We start from the raw sequence: 22,103 nt of genomic DNA on the forward strand, positions 1-22,103 counted from the left end.
GCTATAAAAGTAACCCAGTGCCCTGCCCTTAAACCACAACAGACTTCTCTGAAACATCAAATGCAGGAAGGGTCATGAGCTTGAGTGCACTATGCTATGCCTAGTTTCTGTTTCCTTATAGTCCAACAGGGTGGGAGGAGGGCCACAAGTATCCTCTAAGACAGTGGTTTCCAAACTCTTTTATCGCGCATCCCTATCAGTAAAAAATTTTTGAGCATGCACCCCCAACATATGTATAGTTATATAAACAGAAGTCCTAATATTTTCTTCCCGCACCCCAATGGATCGTCTTGCGCACCCCCTGGGGTGCATGCACCCTACTTTGGAGACCACTGCTCTAAGGTACTCTTTAACCTTTGTTGCTGTCTCAAGGACAAGGAGTGGGGAATTGAGGACCAGGGGCACACGTGCAAAAGTTTTGCCCACAAATAAGGTTTTTTTAGAAATCCATCGCCAAAGCTTTTGAAATCTCTTTAGCTGATTTCACTGCTTTGTCTGTACTCTTGGCTTTAATGAAGTTGGGCTCTGGCACTGAAATAATACCACTTGTCTGCCACTGCACTCATGTGTGAAGTGTAGCTTTCTCTGCAATGCTGTGATGTTAAAGACTTCAATAACAAATGACTTGCATATGCAGATTGGAGCTAGACCAGTGTGAAGGGTCAAGTTCTCGCTGCTAGTAACCTTGTGGTGAAGTGTTAGAAGCTGTCCTGGCCCAGCATTTGCTCATTAGCCTCTGTGACAGATGATAGGCTCTTTTAGTGCAAGTGCTGGAAACAAATGCTCAAAGTTGTCAAGTGCAAGTCTGAGTTGTGCATTTGAGTATGAACCCCTCCCTCACAGGCTGTCACTGCTTCCTGCCCACCTCTTTTCTTCTCTTCCCCATGTCCATAGCCCTTTCCCATTCTGTTCCTTTTTGAACTTGCATCTTGCACCTTTTCCTGACTCTTTCATTTCTCCCTTATGACCCTTCTTTCTCTCTTGCTCCCTTCTGTTCCTGTCCACCTCACAAGCTATTCTTCTGTTACTTTGCCATGACAGCACAGCTGCTTAGCTGTGCTTGTACCCTACCCTCCTGGAAATGAGCTATCTTCACTTAGACCAAGGGTGGGCAAAGTCCGGTCCATGGGCTGGATTCAGCTGGCAGTGGACTTCATTTCCCAGCAGGCCCTGCCCACATGGCTGGGGCCAGTTTCCATGGAGACCCCAGTAGCAGGTGTGATAGTGGAGGCCAGGGTTTCCATGGAGACCAGCCCCATGGCTGGCAGGGCACACTGCAGGGCGGGGAGCTGCACCAGGGCCAGACAAGGATTTTGCAGCAGGGACACCATGGTCTGGAGCTGGGGGAGAGCCATGATCTGCAGCCTGCATGCTCCAGGGAGGGGCGTACTGCAGGCAGATCACAGCTCTACCCTGGCTTCTGGCAGCGGTGACAGCATGGTACAGAGCTGAGAGAGAGGCATGATCATGCAGGCTGCAAATCGGGGCTCTGCCCTGGCTCTGGACCACATTGGCACCACCACAAGATCCCAGTCCAGACCCAGAGCAGCTCCCCACCCTGCTGCATGTCCTGCAATGCTGGCAGGGGTCTCCATGGAAACTGGCCCTAGCCATGCAGGCAGTTGCTGCTGGGAAAATGGAATCTGGCCGCCACCTGGATCCCCCATTTTGACCCAATGTTGAGGTTCAATTAGTCACAGATCCAAATCAACCATGTAGGCACCTGTCTCACAAAATGCCTAAAATTTAGGCACCTTGCCTTGGGAGGGTGCTCCAAATTGACAGGTACTGAGGTACAGAGGATCCCTATACAATGAATAGGAATAAGAATGGTGGCAAGGTGGATATAGGTCATGATCATGCTACTTTGTTCAACATGGGCTTCTAGGTCAGAAGGCAACCCACCAAGAACATGTAGCATGCTTAAGGGCACTCCTTCTGGGCCTGGCAAGTTTAACACGTAGGCAGCTTAGTGCCTATGCCCCCAGGAGGGGGGCATCTTCAGCTAGACCATAGGAAATATAGGCTTAGGGGTGTATCTGAGCACCCAAACCTTCCCAGAGCAGAGGTGTCTGACTTACCTGAGTTGCAAGGGAGGTGCACTCAAGTCATTCAGAGGGAACATGCCTACATGCACCAACCTGAACCGTTGTTCACTGGGTGCTACCCCCTTTTTGCCAAATAGCCTGGTGATTAGAGCACTTGCACAGGAAATGAGACATTACCACCATTTCCAGTGCCTATCTCAGCCCTCTCAAGAGAGTGCCCTAATTTCCAGACTATGGACTAGGCTATGTGACCAATCTGGATAGCTCCTGAGCATGTACAGTAGCCAAAGTCTAAGTATCTGCAGACCTTTTAAAGTAAAAAAGGAAGCATCTAATTGATGTAGGCATCTTATCAGTTTTGCAGCTGCTGGATCAGTTGGGTGTCTAAATTCCACCTAAATCTTGTTTAGATACCTACAAGGTCAATATAGATCTGGCCCACGGTCCCCACATACAATTAATAGTCTCCTCCAGATTTCTGATGAGGCATTCCAAGTGGCGTATTAATTTTTACCATTGAGTCCTGCATCCCCTTTGAGCTTGGGAAGCACTAGAATGGAAATGGTGTGGAATGTCATAGTGAACTTGTGTCATTGTCTATCTGCACTGTCACTGACCCAGCATATGTTTCTAATATAATAAAAGCCACATGCTGGAAGTTTTTTACTTAGCCCTTATTCAAGCAAAACTCATATTATAGCTTTAGGATTTTGCTGGAATAAGGACTGGATAAAAATGAAATACATTCTAGAGGATTTAACCCTAAATGAATATATTAATATTAACCAGGCTAGGACACATGTGAAGAAAAAAAATGGAACTGCTGACTTGAAAACAGCTTTTATTTAGGGATAAATAAGTTCAGAGGGTTTTTATATGTCAGGTGAATAGAATACAGTGCTGCACTTGTCCTCAGGTTTTATCACAACCAAGAAGAGTGAAAAATTTCATCCTCATCTGTGTAAGCACAGAACACAATGTACAGAGAAAGAGCTTCTCATTGTTAGACCAAATCGCTTTTCCTCTGAATAGACAGTTGCACTGGGGGAGACTCCACTTATTCCAGAGGTTATCTAACAGTAGGGCTTGCATCATATGCCCACAGGATTGTGCAGCACAGCCAGGCAAGCAGAAATGCATGTTACATCTATGGTCTTTTGGCATTCCACTACAGGGCACCAGCTACAAATGAGGATGTGTATGGAAAGGAGGCAGAGGCCCAAAGATGTTTCACAAACAACTATGGCTCTCTACAAGTTTAACTGTTTGACATGATGCGTCCTTCTGAATACACATGGGCTAAATGATTCGATTTGTTTGGTCTGGTCTAAAATATGGGCATGTTTATACCAAGGTGACCACAGTACAGTGTAGCTTTGATCTGGCTAGCTTGGGTAGTACTAGCAGCCTAACTGCAGAGTTCAGTACAGGCTAGCTACCCTAGTTTTAACCCGCCTTCTCATGTTTTGCAGCCCATGCTGTGTTCTGTGCTTCTCTACTAGTGATCCTTCAACTTGCCAGCTAACTTGGCTGTTTCTGTACTATATAGCAGTTGCAGCAATGTTAGTGTGCACTAACACAAAAGAACTTCTTATTTACTTTCCTTTGTATCAATTGTCAAGTGATGTAGAGCCCAGTTAGACCCTCCCTTCTTCTCCCCCTGCACCTCCCAATAAAAGTTAAAGCAACATCTGGATTGTTCAACACTAGAGCTATTTCCCTCCCCTACACCATTCTGGATCACAATGTTAACAGAAAAGAACAATATAGGGGGTTCAACTCTGGCCTCTTATTTTTACCAAACACTTTTGAGAAAGAACAGGAGTTTGGTAAACTAAATGGTAAACTTGGATTTTTTTAACATTTGCCATAAGGAGATGCACAAGGAAGGGTAGCTCCTATAAATATCATAAAGTAACTCTCTTGCTCTGTAAGTTTATTATTAATTAAATTCTGTAAATACGCATTGTTTTCTGTCATTTCTACACACAATACAGAACATTACATACAGAATGGATGGGTTATTGTAATACTATATGCATACCTGTAATTGCTAACTCTATGGCATGGTAATGTCTACAATGTCAGGAGCAATAATTACATTTTTTATAAGGCCTTTCCTGCCTGTCTAGCTATAATATAAAGCACCCTTTACTATAGCCTGAACAACATGAAATACTATGAACAGCTGGATTTCATGGAAAAATGGATTTTGAACTTCTAAAGGTAAGTATCTTGCCTAACACTGATTATGAGTTACAGTCTCCCAATCAGAACAGAACAATTCCATGCCATTTCTGTATCCAAATTGGTGGACACAGCTTGAATTTTGAGTGTACAATACTTGAAATGAATTCACCTGCTGACAATCTTCAGTCAGACTCATTTGAAGAAATCATTTGGTCACTGGATTTGAATAATGGATACATCTAATACTAACAGAAAACTTCTTATGACAAATTCAACCTCAGAAAAATGAGGCTAAATGCACTGAATACGTTACTTCCCTCAATTTTATAATTGCTGAGGAGTTCATGTTAGATGTACTTACTCAGCTAGAGCTGGACTCAGGAAATAATTGACAGTACATAGCAACAGCTTTATTTAACCTGCTAATTTAGCAATAATGCTACATATTCTCATGTGCCAGATGGTGCTTTTTGGTAACAAATACCTGTCTTAATCTTATGTCACTTTTGAGTAGCAGTCTTGTAATATCTTTTTATTATAAAAATGGTTTAAAGATTTACTTTGCATTTACCTCTAGAAATAGAACATATAGTGCTGGTTATAAGATCTTAAGGAGGAGCTAATGCAGCTATAGAAAAATAGGATGAAAGTTGTCCTGCCCAGGTTGTCAGTGAAGTTTAACGTTTCCTCATCTCATTAACGTTTCCTGACATGCTTGTATGCTGCAGTCTTCATGACTTTTGAGGCACGCTATTAACTACCTTTTTCAGTTCAAATGCCAATGGCGTCGCAAATGTCTTCTGAACTATGTGGCAATGTGTTGCTGTGAGAATAAAAGTGCCATAACCCCCTGTTATGATACTTAAGTCTTTTTCACTGAAGTTATCTGCTAATTAAAGGTCACTTTGGATGCATATTTAGCCCCTCTCCTTACATGCTTCTAGTCACAAGATCAAACAAAAGCAATTTGTTTGGCAGCTGCAGCCTCCCTCTTCTACAAGATAGAGAACTGGTCTTCTGTCAACAGCCAGCCTGTACTGTACCACATCATGTTTTCCTCAGTTGACACTTGTTGCTATTAATATTCTTTACCTAACATGGAAGAGAAGAAAAACTTAGCTTTGAGTAAATGCTTAAAGTTCACTGATGACTGCACAGTGGTTGTGGGAAATATATACCTCTATGTTATTAATAAATGACATATTATGAATGATTTGAGGCACATTCTGCCTTTTTTGTGCAGCACCTGTTGGTGTACACACCTTAGCACAACTGAGTCCTATTCCATAAGGATGCCAAGTAGATTCGCAACAGAAATCAATAACGACAACAAATAGTTCCTTAATGAATATTAATTCCCATTAATGTGTTTGTTATTTTAAAATGCTGCAACAGATAAATTGTGGCCCAGGCTTTCTAAGAGATGAAGCTTTTTGGGTGCTTTGCGAAAGATAACATAGGTGATCCCTTTTTCTGCACACCAGGTTCCTTTGAAGATGCTTACGTGGGACTTCCAAGACCACTAGTCATTTTTAACGCACGTAATTCATTTTCACACTGCGGGTTGTTTAGTAAACAGTTTGCAGTGATTCAGTTGTTTATTCAGTATGTAGAATTCACAATTCAAACTATGTGAACATGTGTGATGGCTTTATTGCATTGCCCAGTTGAATGACTTAATCATTACAATCTACTTCTGTTTTCATGTAAACCAAATTTTCTTTATATCCTCAAGCAAATTTCAGCCTTGGACTCTAGAATTGTTTCATGCGAACTTTCATACAAACCAAATTTGGCTTATTTGAATGTTTGTGAAAAGTCAACATGTAAGGAGGGGCATGCCAGTGTGGGTCAAAATTCACAGAGGAGTTTGTGAATTTCTTTTTCTATTCTCCCTCCTGCTCCATTGTTGACCCTCGGGACAGTCTCTTGTATGGCTTTATTCCAGTTAGTTACCGTTAAAGTATGTATTAATGCCTTGCCAAGATGAAATGTCTAAATTTCTCAAACAAGATTAGCATCTGTAATTACAAGCATGGGGTTAGCACTGGAAATAGCTCAACAATTATTTTGCCAGACAGGGAAGTTATGGCAGCCAACCATTAATGCACGTTATTTGCAAAGGACAACTCCTTTTTCCCCAGCCATGCTATATTTTTTTTCTTCCAGACCTGGGTTTGATCTCTGGTTCAAAGCTTAAATATTTGTCTCCTTTACCCAACTCTCATTATTTTCTGCTGCCTTTCTGCCCGCAAAGCTGCTGTTGACTTTTTAACCCTGTTTGTTTTATATCTGATGCCTGCCAGCTTGAAGCAGTGCTGGAGACAGGGTGCCTATCTGATGGATGGGCTGGGCATCAAAGGCATAGGACTGTTTCGCTGGTGTAATAGGAAAATGCTCTGCCTGGGTGTTTAGAGGTTGTGTTTGTAGTCAAACTAAAAAGGAGGCATCTCCAAGCAGAACAGGAATCTGGGGAGAATAATTAAAGAGGTGACATACGAGGAGAAGAAAGCAGGATTTGGTTAGCACAGTTTTGTATCTGAGGAGACAATTCAGATGTCCTGGAACTGGGGGAGTTATGTTCTGTTAACTGGGGCTCTCATTCAGGCTGTCTATCCTGATGCTTGGTATATTTATATGGTGCAAGGCACCACCATACTGAGACACACCATGCTTGCTCTGTGCCTACTATTCTCCCAAACCAGAAACTACATATTTGCTTTAGTGTGACATTGCATGTATATGGGGCAATAAGCCGAGCTTTTGAGTCTTTATTTGAGGCAGGCAAAATGAACGTTTACTGTATACTCTGAGGTACAGATTTTGGCTTTCAAGAGGCCCATTTAAAGAACTTAGTAGTTTTTACAACTCAGTAGAGTTCATTAAATGCAACACCGTGGAGTTGCAGTGGTCTGTTACCTGTCCGTTTGGCCTTGTAGACTGGCTATATAGCAAGGGTGGGCAAAATGCAGCCTGTGGGCAAGTGCGGTCCACCAGGCCGTTCTATCCAGCCCACAGGGCCCTTAAAAAATTTAGAAAATGAGTATGTATCTGTCCCTGGCTGCCTGTCATGTGGCTTTCGATGGCTTGCCAAAACTCTGTAAGTGGCCATCTGCCCAAAATAATTGCCCACCCCTGCTATATAGTGACCAAAGATAGCTTCAGGGAGCCACAGAAAGCAGGACTTGGCTTGAGGTGGGAGGGCGGAAACACTCTTTTTTTTCTTTTTTAAAGTAATTAGCTAAATATATAAAGAAGTATAAGAATTGGAGGGGGGATTGACCCATAACAAATTTTATAACAGAAATCCTGGCCAAAACCTTATTTTTTGTTCTACTTTTCCTCTTACTTGAAATTGGAACATCTATATCCATATCTTTGTCTCTAGATATAGATATATTTTATTTTCCTATATATAACATGACCTCAGATATTATACACACAGCCTATTTTTTGAGGGCTTAAAGAAGGGAAAAAAAACCCTGAACTTGAAGTGTAGGTAAATACCTGAGGTCTGGGGTCTCCACACACTGGGGCTGAGGCCTTGGGAACCAGGGACTAAATGCTGGGCTAGGAGCTAGGACTGGGGACTGGGAAGCTTGGGGCTGTGGGCTGCATACTGGTCCCAACCCTGTGGGATGGCCAAATCCAGAGACAGTGGCACTGGGGACTGCACAATAGAGCTAGGCCTAATACTGCCACAGCAGAACTGGAGGCCATGTGACAGGGCTGAAGTCTGTGTGGCAAGGGCTGATCTAGCTGCAGCAGTGCAGAAGCTGTACCTTGGGCATATCTACATGTGTATTTAAGTTGTCTTCAATTTACTGCGCAGTAAATTAATGCACAGTAAATGGGAATAAGCCAGTGTCTACATGAGCTGATGATCTGGGACTAAATTTAGTCCTCAGTCAGAGCAGCCTGCCATATGCCCCTGTGGCCACCAAGAGAGGGGTGGGGAGGGAGCTCCAGCCTCTGGCCACATGGCTGCCAGCCCTGGGAAATAACTTTAGTCCCAAATTGAAGCCAGAGCCAGCTGCCAGCAAGTGGAACTAACTTTATTCCCAAGTTGAAACCAGGAGAGGTGGCCATCCATGAGCCCTGGTGTTGGGCTCAGGTAGGCACCCTAGTGGCTGGGAAGATCCAGCAGGCAGACCCCCTGGGTTACTTCACAGTAACACGTTTACACATGCGTTACTACACAATAACTAATCAGGCATAAATTTGATACCTGCATCATGCAGGTATCAAATCTATGCTTAACTTGGCATAAGTTGCCATATTTACTGCAGGTAAGGGTGTGCACATGTAGACATGTGCCCATACTGTGCAGTAATTTTGGTTACTACACAGTAAATGCTCATGTATAGATGCACCAAGTGTGTCCCCAGCAAGTGGCTCCAGAGCCAGTGTGTTGGGTCTGGCCATAGGGCACCCCCATTCACTAGCCTGGTCTAGCAGGTTGATGCTATGGTGTTCCGCATAAGTCTGGACATTTGGCTGTGGAGGAGAGAAGTGGCAGCAACATCCATTGCCATGGGATCAGAACTTTGGTATTTAATGCTTCCACCACTCCCCTGCCTCTTCGCCCTCACAGCCAGATATTCAGACCTATGGGGGAGCCTTTTCCTCCTGTATAGTATGCACCCCAATTTTCCCTAGCTAGGTTGGGAGGAAAAGGTGCAGATTACATGTGAGAAAATATGGCATATATACATTTGCCTATACATAATGAGTTGTTCAAAAGTTATTTCTAGAGAACGCTTTCAGATACATGCAATATACAGTAGAAATGCTAAGAAACTAGCTATTTTCCATCTGACGAGCATTCTAAAGAAAACTGTCTGATACTTCATACCCATACATGTGCTTTGTACTGAATAGCTAAAGGGTTAACTACTCTTGAACAAATGCACATGGGTTAAACTGAAGCTCACAGGATTTGCTGTTTTCTTGTTGGATAAAGTACCTGAGAACAGTAAAACTGATCAATTGCTGCTACTAATACTGTAGACTGTCCCTTTGTTTAATTACAGCAATTAATCTTAATCTGTCTTTGTTTGGTGACAGCTTGGTTAGGAGAACCATCTGAATGCATTTAATTGAGACTTCTGTTTTGATTGCTAAACTTGTGATCTTTTCTTTGATAAACATTAACATCTTGTTAAAATCCAAGCCCGGGTGCCTTGCGGTTCTTCAATACACAATTGCACATGACTAAGGAATGTAGGGAAAATATTCAGCTACAAAGGAATATTCCCTGAAAGCCCAGTTGGAAAAAAAAAAAAACTATTTAGCATGTCTAGAAGAGACTATTTTGCCCTGTTGCATTTCTAAAAATGCCACAGCTGCATTCTGAATTGTACAAAACACTCACATACACATTTAATTCACTTATTGTAAATTTAGCTGCATAAAGATGATGTAATAATTAGGCCTGAAACAGATGGAGAAAGCCTACTTTAAATAACATGTTTACTGAAATAGCATATGCTGTCTGCCTTTAATTTGGGATGTTTTAAACTGTGAAGCTGGTTTTCTGATCACTTGACATTTACTTGAAATAATAAAAGTAGGAAAGATTTTCATAAAAATTCAGGGAATGGAAACTCTTAAATTCTGCTGTATTGCATTTTTGCTATATTTCAGGGTTATTTTGTATCCATTAGGTTTTATATACATATGGTATATATAGTTATGATTCTAGGAAAGCATAAGGTTCAGTTCTGCTTCTGCTGAAATCGGTATCAAAGCTATCATAGACTTCAGTGAGCCAGGATTTTCCCACAGGATCTTATTTCCTCTGGGACATATTAGCTCTTTTACTTTAATTCCACTGTCACGTCTGATATGCTTTGTGCCTAAGATAACTAAATTAGCCACACTTTGGCCAAGAATAGTTAAGTGGATTACCCCAAATCCGCTGGACAGCTAGCTAGCTATAGATATAGATGCGTGTGTGATTGTGAAGGCTGACTGGGTCACTGAACACACTATCTGGATGTCTGTATGTCGAGGATAATTGCAGCTGGACCTCAGGCCTCTTTAAAAATACTTGTCTCATTTTCCTCCAGTATTAGATACAACTAAAAGCACTAACATTTAACTACATCACAGGGTTTTGTGAAGATTAATGGAGTTAATTTTAGTCATTTGCTTTGAAAATATGAAGTGGTACATGTTCTTCATTTATGAACAAATGACTCTGTGCGTCTTTGAGAAGAAATGTGGCCTTGGCAATTAAGGTATGGGCATGAGGGTTCAGGTCAAGTTCCTCTGGGATTTTTGGTAAATCTCTTCATGTATCTGTACCTTAATTCACCATTTCTAAATAGAAGTAAACAAAGTCCCTTTTCTCCTACTGTTCACTTGTTTTGTAAGATCTTTAGTCCAGGGTGTCTCTCTCGTTATCAATGGGCACATCTACATGATACACTACAGCGATGCGGTGTCAGCGGGCACAAGCTATGACTCTACAGCTACTTCACCAAACCAATGTGCTCCCTCACTATTGTGCGTTGCTATGGTGATGTAGCAGTTAAAATAACCATGTACCATCAGCTGTGCACCTAAATGATGGTGCAGTAACAACGGTGTCGTAGGGGCAGATGTAGACATACAGTGTGACCATAAAGGTGAAGCTACTGATTTTCTGAAGCTTAAATGTGGGACATGCCACAATTTAGAAATATTTTGGTGCAGTAAACTTACTTATTAACAGAAAATATCCAATAAGCCGGCACAACTGTATTCATAAACAGCACAGAAAAATTTGAGTTCTTGGACCCAGGAAGAGAGGAGGTCACTTACATAACTATTTATCAAACTATATCCTGTATGGTGTCAAGAGCATAATAACACAAGAATTTCAATTTACTGTGTCAAACCATAGGTCCACCTTGCCCAGTATCCTGTGTCATGCAGTGGCAGAGAGTAGATGCTGAAAGAGAGAGTGAACTGGATATGACCAGGGTTTTTTCCACTGTTGCTCACATACTTTCAGTCTCCAGCTTATGGGTCTAAGAGGTTCTCATTCAGAGGCTGTATCCCTAACTCCCATGCCCAATAGCTACTGATGCCCCTTGTCTCCAAGAATTAATTAATTGACACAGGTTAAACTGTTAGCTTCCACAACATGCAGTAGCTATGAGTTCCACACTTTCATTACATACTGGGTGCATTTACATGTACAATTGGTATGCGCGAATAATCTCTGGACCTTATGGCTCCAGAGTTCATTGCTGCTGGATGCCATGTCTTCATGTGCGCCCAGGACTGCAGCACATTGAGCTGGGTTGGAGCAGCCCCAGCTGTCAGGGAGTCCAGGGTGTCAGCCTGCCAGACTAAGGCTGCTCCTCCCAGCTCAATGTGCTGCAGAGCAGCTGAGGCATGAGGGTGCTTCCGTGTGAGGCTAGCCAGCAGGCAACCTCTGAACCAAAGAGCTCTCAAGCCCCAGCCACCCAGGGCAGCATTTATATGTGCGCTGTTGCAGAGTTTTTTACTCCACAGCAGGATAATACTTGTAAATACAAGTACTACCCTGCTATGGAGTACATTATTAGTTTACTCTAGTCTAATAAGGACGCATGTGTAGATGCTTACTGTGCAGTAGACTAAGCTGTGCAGCAAATGTCTTGCAACTCATGCAGACTGTGTGAAAAAGAACCTCCTTTTGTTAGTTTCCAACTCACTGCCTACTAGTTTCATTTTGTGACCCATAGTTCTTGTAAGAGATAGCAACAAAAAAGATCTGTCACTTAGTATTTTGTAAACCATTATCATGTCCCTGCTGAAGCATCTCTTTTTCTAAACTGAATAGGACTAGCTTCTGAAGTTTCTTCTCATATGGAAGCCCATCCATACCACTGATTATCCTTGCTGCCCTTCTCTGTACTTTCTCCAGTTCTTCTATGTCCTTTTTAAGGTGTGGGAACCAGAACTGGGCACAGTATTCAAGGTGTAGACAAAGGGCCATGATGATACTTTTTGTTTTGCTTGCAATTCCCTTCTTAATAATCCCTAACAGTTTGTTTGTCTTTTTGATGACTGCTGAGCACTAAGCTGATCTTTTTAGCAAACTGTCCCCAATGATTCCCAGATCTTTCCTGTCTGGTAACAGCTAAGGTAGATCCCATTACAGTGTAAGTATAGTATGGGCTGGTTTGTTCATCTGCATCACTTTACATTTACCTACATTGAATTTCATCTCCCATTTAGTTGCCCACCCACCCAGTCATGCCAGATTCTTCTGTAGTTTCTCACAGTCCACCTTGGTCTTTACTACTCTGAATAATTTTGTCATCCTCAAATGTGGCCACCTTGTTTCTCATCCCCCTTTTCCAGATCATTTGAATAAGTTAAGCAGCACTGGTCTCAACACTGGTCCCTGGGGGACCTTGCTGTTTACTTCTGTAAGGGACTGTAATATCATGGCAAGAACCACTGTTCCCAGCAGACTGCTGGGGAAAGAGGAAGGAGGTGGAGGGGGAACTGGGGTTGCACATGAAGAAACAGCTTGGTGGGAAGAGAGAGAGAAAAGCAGCAGCCAGAGAGGCATGTGCTGAGACTCAAGAGCTGCAGTGGAGCTGACTTTGCAAGTCCCAGCAGTGGGGCTCAGATGGGGAGCCCAGGCGCACAGGAATTGAGCATTCTGTGAGACTAAAGACTGGTTTGAGCCCTTAAGCCCTCCCTGGAGTTAAGGGAGGGCTTAAGGTTTCTTTAGTGTATTGCATCACATTGTTAATGTTCCTTATATATTTGTTCCCTTTGTTATGTTGCTATTTGTTCTTGAAGTGTTTTATTATTGTATTATTGTCTGTTACCTATACTTAAGTGCATGTAGCGTAATGTTTGCTTACCCATGTTTTTCCCAGTCTCCTTAGACTGTTGTTGGCCTGTGACCCTATCTTCCCAGAATCCCCCATATAAATTTGAGACCCCTCCTTTTGGCTCCTGTGCAGTTTCCAAGGTATGGTACACTTCTTTCCATCCTGAAAACTGACCACTTATACTCACTCTTTGCTTTCTATCATTAAGCCAGTTTCTAATCCACAAGTGAACATGGCCTGTAATGCCATGAATACCTACTTTAGTTTGAAGCCTGATGGGGGACCTTGTTAAAGGCTTTTTGGAAGTCCAAATATACCATATCAACTGGAATGACCTGATCCACCTGCTTATTGACACCATCAAAGAACTTGAGTAGGTTGGTGAGGCATGAGCTTGTTACAAGCCACAAGCAAGTCTGAATTATGGTTGGAAAACAACTGAAACCTTAGTTTGTTACAGACCTTAATTAATCTGCTACCTGTGGCCAGGACTTCTAATTAAGCAGTAACCATGCTCTTCACTAATCTGAACTTCTCTGGTATTCTGAGGTAGCCCCATTTAGTATACGTTGCAAAAATCAAGTCTAAAAGTGACAAAGGCATCATTATACTGCAGGTGCTGTGGAATAGAACAGAGCGTGATAAACTGGCAACATCCTATCATGTTAAAGAATTTTGGGGGGTTATAGTGACACATTGATATTCATTTGTAGCAGCATTATACAGAAGCAACTAGCGTGTTCAGAACCAGTGATCTTGATGACTTCTGCTTGATTGTGTTCCTGACCTCCATTCCAGAAGTAATTTAAATAATAAGAAGCCTGTTTGTTCTTTTGGCTTTCCACACTTCCATCTTGATGATGAGTAGTTGTCTCTCACCCAGCTCTACTGGTGCCTTTCATGAGTAGCATTCTGACTCCTTCCATATGTATGATGTAGATCTCTTAGGCTAAACACAAAGAGAAACAGGTCAACATTATTAACAGGAAAACTTTAAACAAATTGGGAATTTTGTTTGTAAAGCTCATCTGAGTGTGCTCATCTGCAAATATGCCTGGAATCAGGCTTTCTCATGAAATATCATGCATTTTTTGTTGAAGTGATATGTTACATTGGGTCAGATTAGAGATGGTTGCAGGGATCACATTTTGGACCTGTGTTCCAGGTTAATTTATTATGTGACCTGTTCTGTTCCACATAATCCAGTAGTTCAGCCTGAACAACCTGTTAGACTCAGTACCAGGGACAGTTTGTAGGGAAGTCTACGCCCATTTATTGAAGTACACTACACTTTAATTTGTATATTATTTCTCAATGTAAATGCTTTCATTTCTCCCCAAAGCCCTATTTTAGGACAGCACTTAAGCACAAGCCTCACTGTAGGTGTGTATGTAAGTCTATTAAGTCAAATAGATTTAAGTGATGTTCTAAGCAGGGCTGTTCTTCTGAACCTGAATAAATGAATCATGTATGCTATGGATTTATTGTAGCATTCAGGAATTATGTTCAGGGCTCTGTACAACAGTGCCCCACCCCAAAGAGGTACAAGATCAGACAGAACAGGTGGATACAATAAGGCAATTGATGTTTTAGTTCAGGCAGCAAAACAAAACTTGCATTAAAAAAGATCAGTACAATCCAAGCTGAATTTCTAATTTGTTTTCTCTATAAAATATATATTTTTTAAATCTGTGCTTGGTGTTTCTGGCTACTGGAATATTTTGTGTAAGGCAGGAAAGCTACAGCAATGGAGTTTGTAGGGGAAGTCCACACCCATTTATAGGAAGCCCAATTCATAATGGCCAGTTGCCTAGTGGTTAGCATACTCTACAGGCAGATACTTGACAGGCTTAAATTTCTTCAGCCTTTGGTTTTCAAACTGTGTTCTGAGGAACCCTAGGGTTTCATGTTAGTTGATTAGGAATTTCACAGAGAGATTGGGCAGAGCAGGCCGTGAACCCAGCATAGGGGTTTTGTGGCAGAAGAAGTGATATGAAAGGGCTCTGTGACTTTAAGAAGTTTGAAAACCACTGCCCTAAGGCAAAGGAAGGAAATGAATGCAGGTCTCCTACACTGGCTGAATGCTTTAACCTCAGAGCTGTTGTATGCAAGGGAGGTAATTCTGACATCATCATGCAAAAGTCTCTCAGAAAAATTGTTTTCTGCAAAATCAACTATGAAAATTTAACCTGAATTCATGAAGCGGTACAAAACAATGAAAATCACTTTTTATTTTGCTGAATTTACTTACTACTTGACAAACTGTTGAACCACATCTAGCAGGCAGGCAAGGGAAGACAAGGCAACAGCCAAGCTAGTATGATAGGTACTAGTATCACTGCAGCAATGGCCAAACCATTCTCAAGTTATTTGTACGCACTGGAGCAAAGGAAAGTTTTGAGGATTGATTTGAAAGTGGTAATTCATAGAATCATAGAAGTAGGGTCAGAAGGGACCTTGTAGGTCTTCAAGTCCGACCCCCTGCCTGGGCAGTAGAAAAACTGGGCTTAAATGACTCCAGCCAGGTAGGCATCAAGCCTCTTCTTAAAGACCCCCAGGGTAGGAGCCAGCACCACTTCCCTTGGAAGTTGGTTCCAGCTTCTAGCTGCCCTGACCATGAAGTAGTTCTTATGGATGTCTAATCTAAACTGATTCTCCAACAACTTATGGCCATTATTCCTTGTTATGCCAGGGGGCACTAGGGGAAAGGAGGTCTCTCCCAAACCCTGCTGGTCCCCTCTAGTGAGTTTATAGATGGTTACCAGGTCCCCCCTCAGCCTTCTCTTGTGAAAGCTGAACAGGTTCAGGTCCTGCAGTCTCTCATTGTAGGGTCTGCCCTGTTGTCCCCAGATCATGTGGGTGGTCCTCCTCTGGACCCTCTCGATGTTGTCCACATCCCTCCTGAAGTGGGGCGCACAGAACTGGACACAGTACTCCAGCTCTGGCCTGACCTGTGTCACGTAGAGGTGGAGGATTGCTTCCTTGGCCCTGCTTGAGATGCACCTGTGGATGCACGACAAGGTGCGGTTAGCCCTGCCAACCGTGACCTTACACTGTCGGCCCATGTTCATCTTGGAGTCAATAATGACTCCAAGATCCCTTTCTGCCTTCGTGCTCTCAAGAAGGGCGTTTCCCATCTTATAAGTGTGCTGCTGGTTACTACTGCCCAAGTGCAGCACCCTGCACTTGTCAGTATTGAAACGCATCCTGTTTTTGTTAGCCTACTCCTGTAACCTATCCAGGTCTTGCTGCAGTCTTTCCCTCCCTACTAGCGTGCTCATCCCAAATTTTGGTATCATCAGCAAATTTAAACAGGTTGCTTTTCACCCCGTCATCCAAATCACTGATAAAGCTGATATTCGACCTGGGGGACACCACTGCCCGCTTCCCCCCAGGTCGAATATGACCCATCCACCACCACCCTCTGAGTATGACCCTTCAGCCAATCTGCAATCCATCTGACTGTGTAGGCATCAATGCCACAGTTGCCTAGTTTTTTAATGAGGATGGGGTGGGAGACAGTGTCAAAGGCCTTGCTGAAGTCCAGAAAGACTACATTAGGGGCAGGTCTGACATGACCTGCCCCTAATGAAACCATGCTGGTTGCCTTTGAGCATCATCCCTGAGGCCAGTCCATCGCAGATATGCTCCTTGATGATCTTCTCCAAGAGTTTCCCTAGGATTGAGATAAGACTGATGGGCCTATAGTTGCCCGGGTCCTCCCTCCTCCGTTTTTTAAAGATGGGGACCACTTTGGCTATCTTCCAATCATCTGGCACCTGGCCCGAGCACCATGAGCACTTGTAAAGCCATGCCAAAGGCCCTGCAATAACCCCTGCTAGCTCCCTCAACACCCTGGGGTAGAGCGCCTCTGGACCTGCTGATTTGAACATTTCCAGCCCCTCCAAATTGATTTGATCAGTAGCTTTGCAGAGATTTATGGAGACATCCTTCTAAGCATGAAGGCAGCATTTGCCAAAGTGCAAAGGGGCTTATTTAAAAAATGGCCACTGGAGGCTGGCACTATGAGCTAATCCAAAGTGGAAGACAATATTTTATTTGTGAAAGAAGAACGTTGGGTAGGGTGGACATAGGTTGTGACGGACATTGCAAACAAGCAAACTCCATCTGATGCACTAGGGAAGGGGGAGCCAGTGGAAGGCTTCAAAGAGATTGATAATGCATCTTGAGTTGAAATAGCAGCTCATCAATGGCAAAACACTGGATTAAACAAAGACAAGTTGCTCTGTATACCTTATCATCTGTGATCAGCTGTGTGTAGATCATCCCAGACAAACACCAGTACAACGGTTATGCTGTACAACAGCATCATCTTATTTGCTTCTGCCGTATCTTTTACACAATATAAAATAAAATATTTTCCAAACAGCTTGGAAATTTAACCTTTCTTTTGGCATTTTTGGATACAAATGCCAGTAAAGCCAGGCACTGACTACTCAATGCAGACTAAGTATTTGATCCAGGAATGCATCTTTTTATTCAATTTGCAAATTGTCCACAGAAGGATTATCCTTTATTCAGAATTAGCTGATTTTTAGAAGCATATTTGTAGGACGCTTTTGGCTGCTTACCACAGTTAGACAAATCAAAAGTGTTTCAGGCATAGGGCTAAAAGCAATGACTCCATCCTAGTTGTTTGGTAAATCCTTATTGCTACTTGTATAAAAGAGTACTTGTCCAGTGAGATAATGAGTCTGGGACTGAACCAATTTTCCCTTCATAGCTGTCTTCAGCTTTGCCCAACCTCTGTTAGTATGGGACCACATCCAGTATAAACTTGTTTGTTTCTCTTGAAGCGAAGCTGGAAGCATATCCTAAAGGGCCATAACTTTCCTTTGATCTTGACAATATTTGATCTGGAGGAAGATGCAAATTTTCAGATAATACCAAGCAAGGTAGATAAGAAGATAAATTAAAATTACAGAAAAAATCTAGCAATTTAGGCAACATGGGCAGGTAATATAAAAATGAGGTTGAATGTAGACAGATGTAAGGCCTAGGGGAAAATAATAATCACTGTAGATACAAGATGGGAAATTGCTGCTTAAAAAAACAGTAATACAGATAAATTGCTGTGGGAAACTGTAGATAATAAATTACCTGAGCTAGAAGTGGGAGAGAGAAAAGTTTTTAAACTGAAATGTATACTAGGCATAAGTCAAATCAGAACCCTTGCCAGATTTTAAAACACAGAGTATATTTTCCTAGTCTTGTGGAAGCTGATTGTAAGACATCATCTATCACTGGCTTCATTATGACATCCTACAATTATGCCAAACAATTATGCTGATTGGGCAGCTATATCAATTTCCTGTCAGAAATCACAATTGTTTTTCATCTTTCTTCCTGACCATTTTGCCTTAAGGTTTAGAAGCAATGCAATAGTGTCATAACACATAGAACTGGTGGAAAGCAGTGAGGAATCAGGCTCTGTATTGAATATCTCTGGGAAACAAATCTTTTGAACTAGTGAAACTCTTTTGATCTGCTCTTTGCAGATTCCCTATGCTCTAAAGTACAACCCCAGCTTGAAAATAGTAGTCATGGGTCAACTCTTCTCCTCTAACGGTGGTTCAGTTTAGTTGTCAGAGAAGGTGGTTTGAGCTCGGAAGATGAGCTGCAGGACAAGGATCCTGGACTCTCTCATAGGAAATGACTTAAATTTAAAAAATGCTTCCAAGTGAGTGGGTGAAATTGAGGCAGAGAATTATGTGAATGTGATATTTATTTGTGTACATCTGCTTATTTCTTTGTGCTATAAAGAAAGAGCAATGGCATGTTTAGAAGCTGTGCATGGCCCCTTTCTGCATGCCTATCTGGTTGTGTATGTTATGTGCCACTGCATAATTAAACTGTAAACCAAGAAGCTTACTACTGGGAAGGATATGTTTAAGCCAATGGAGAGTCAGAGATGTTTAGGTCTGTGGAGACAAGCAGTTGGTGTGTGACTTTCCGCTCTCCAGAGAGAGTACTCCAAGGGATCCCAAACTAGGGGCAGTGCTTTGATTCTTTTCGGATTCTGAAAACACACAGGAACCCACTGGGATGTGATCCAAAATGGCAGTTTTTTGAGGAGTCCAGCATCCAGACCTGGTTACCTCTCCTTAAAAAAAATATAAAAAACCACCCTGGACTCATACACTTGATTAGAAGGATTGCCCAAGGGATTGCCACACTGGCTCAGATGTACAGTACCTTCTGCCAACTGTTCCTAGTAACGATCATCACCAACCCCGGTTGTTTAGAAAGGAGGGGCCAGAGACAGCTTGTGGATAGCCAGCCCCCAGGTCCCATTAACTGGAGGTTGTGCTGAAGCTTGTAGGTTTATAACCTTAGCAACATTTGTGAATGTTTTCATTTCTTTCCTCTTTAAACCTTTATTATTGCAACAGGACCTAAAAAGTAGCAAAGGTCTTATAAAATATAACGTTAAAAGAGAATGCTGGGAATTCACACACACCTGCACTCTTGCATGTGCACACACATATAGTGGAGCCCGGGACAAGAAGATACGACATTGTGCCACATGATAATTCTATACAAATCTTTGAGCTGTTGAGAGCAGTGGGGGAAACAGTTTTTCTCAGACTTGTGAGACCTGAAATCAGGACTGATAGTCCTTAAAGTAAAGAAGGAAAGATTCAGGTTAGGCAGAGGAAAAACTTTGGCATTGCTAAAGGAGATTAAGTCATGGAATAAGCTACCTGGCAAGGTCACTGAGTCACTGGCAGAGGCTCAGAGAGAGAAATTAGAAAAATCTGAGCAGTATTAGTGCAGAGGAAGAGCTGGAGAAGACAGGGCGGGCTTACTGACCCTATCCCCTATGCCTCTATGTCTATTTCAATTCAAATATGATTGGAAGTGACATTCAGTTTACCTGCATGCCATTAAAGTCGATGCTCCATCTCAGAACATTTTCAGAAACCACTGTTGACCATGCAAACCATTATTTAATGGGTTGGAAAGAGCAAATAGTGCAGATAGGCAGAAAATAGCTAACTTGACATTATTGCCATCATAAACTTACCAAGCACAAACATTGGGCTTCAGAGCTATTTTTGCATTGTCAAATACAACAGTTTGCTATTTATTCTGATTCCTCCAGAGCAGGTCACAACATCTCTGTCAGTGGTAATCAATCTAAATAGATGGGGCATTTCGGATTATTTAATGGTCAACAATAAAACTCATACTAAGGCTGTAAAATACTGGAGACTATTTTGTTTAATGGTTTCATCTGGGGGGGGAAAAAGGGATTTGGTGATCTCTTATTTCTGTGTGCTTTTTCATTTATTCAGAAACATGACTTCCATCTGTTGCCTTAACTTCATTGAATTAGTATGTTTAGTGCATTTAGGGGCCTATACTACCCTTCATTATAGCACAATATTCTGTTCACATCAGGAGGTGTTCTGAGCTAAGATCAAGGGAAGAGAGGCTCTCAGTAATAATAAGAGTGAATAACGGTACAGTGAATCAATTACAACCACTTAGGGTAAATTACTTTGGACCCATATCTGAGGTCCTTAGTTTCTATTTAGTCGTTTCTTATTCAGAATCTTACAGCACATCAAAGTGCCTTAGTTAAGCTTTAGCCCCCCATGAAGTCTGCATGGTATGGAATAGTAGGATCAATTCCTCCATCATCTTTTTTAACAGTGCAGAGCAACACTGCATAGCAGTTGGGACAGGAGGTGAGAAACTCCACAGCTTGGAATTTGAGCAGGCCACAAGACCACATGACTTTGTTCTTACCAAATGTGCCATGTGAGTTTTAATGACCACAGTGAGGATGATTGTATATTTGCAATCTCATTCCAACATACCATCTGTCTCCAGTGCTGTCTTTAGATTCAGTCACTTCCACTGAAATCAGCTGATAAAAAAAGAGAAAAGAAAGTTTAGCAAATGTGATTGGGACTTACGAAATGCTGAGTACTTTTAAAATGTCTACACCTGTCTGTGTGCATCTGTAAAGCTATATAGATAGTGTGATGGAGCAAGGTGGGTTACACAGGGCCTCTTTGCTGGCTGACCCCTACCTGCTATACCTGTAACCAATGTCAGGGCCAGGTAGAGGAGAATAAAAGGAAACAATGCCTCAGATGTGAGGAGGGAACAATTCAATGTTATGGACCTTTGTTATGATGCAGTCAAATGGTTCTCTGGAAGGAGAGTCCCTGGCCAGTAGGAGCAGCTAGCAAATGCTAAGGTTACCTACCTGGACATTGCCCCAAATATTTGGTAAACCTCTAAATATGTGTAAGTAGAATTTTTTTTTTTTGTCTCTCCTTTGTCTTTTCCCCAACCATCTATATTTTTAACATGTGTGTATATACACACAAGCACACATAAGACCTAAGCTTTCAAAAAATGACTAGTGATTTTGTATGGCTGATTTAAGACAGTTTAAAGGGGTTTAATTTTCAGAATGACGCTTTAAAAAAACCAGCCTAAACACTATCCTCACTATGCTCCCCCCCCCCCACCTGCCAAAAAAAAAAGAGTCAAAAGAAGGTGGTGAGAACCAGAATGCTAGGGAAGCTGCCTTTTCCATTTTTGTCATTGGCCAGCTAAAGTCTGAATCATGACAGAAGAAAGGACAGAGGGGACTAGCACACTTGCCTGTGCAATGGCTTTAAGGATTTGAAAAAGCAAAAAATACTGTGTTTTTCATTTGACACTAGGGTCAACAAAGAAGCAATGCTTTACAAAGGGAGGGAAAGGAATACAAGAAAACACTTTTCTGTGTTAGAGCTACACACTGTTAATTGAATAGTTGCAAATTCTTTCCCAAGTAGTATCAGAAAACCTCAGTTTTTTAAGCTGTATCAGAGAACTTCTGTTATTTAGGCACTTCACTATAGTAGTTGCCAGAAGTGGAAGTCTGATAGTTCACACATTTTCTCTGAAATGGAAGTTTGTAATGAAGATAGCAGGTCCCCACTTCCTGTGTCAGACTTCATTAGTATGACTTGTGGAATAGATTTTGCTGACTAGCGCAAAGTCTATAAAGATA

Source organism: Crocodylus siamensis, chromosome 5 (assembly GCF_052110815.1).
Source record: "Crocodylus siamensis isolate JL-2025a chromosome 5, ASM5211081v1, whole genome shotgun sequence".
NCBI lineage: Eukaryota > Metazoa > Chordata > Crocodylia > Crocodylidae > Crocodylus > Crocodylus siamensis.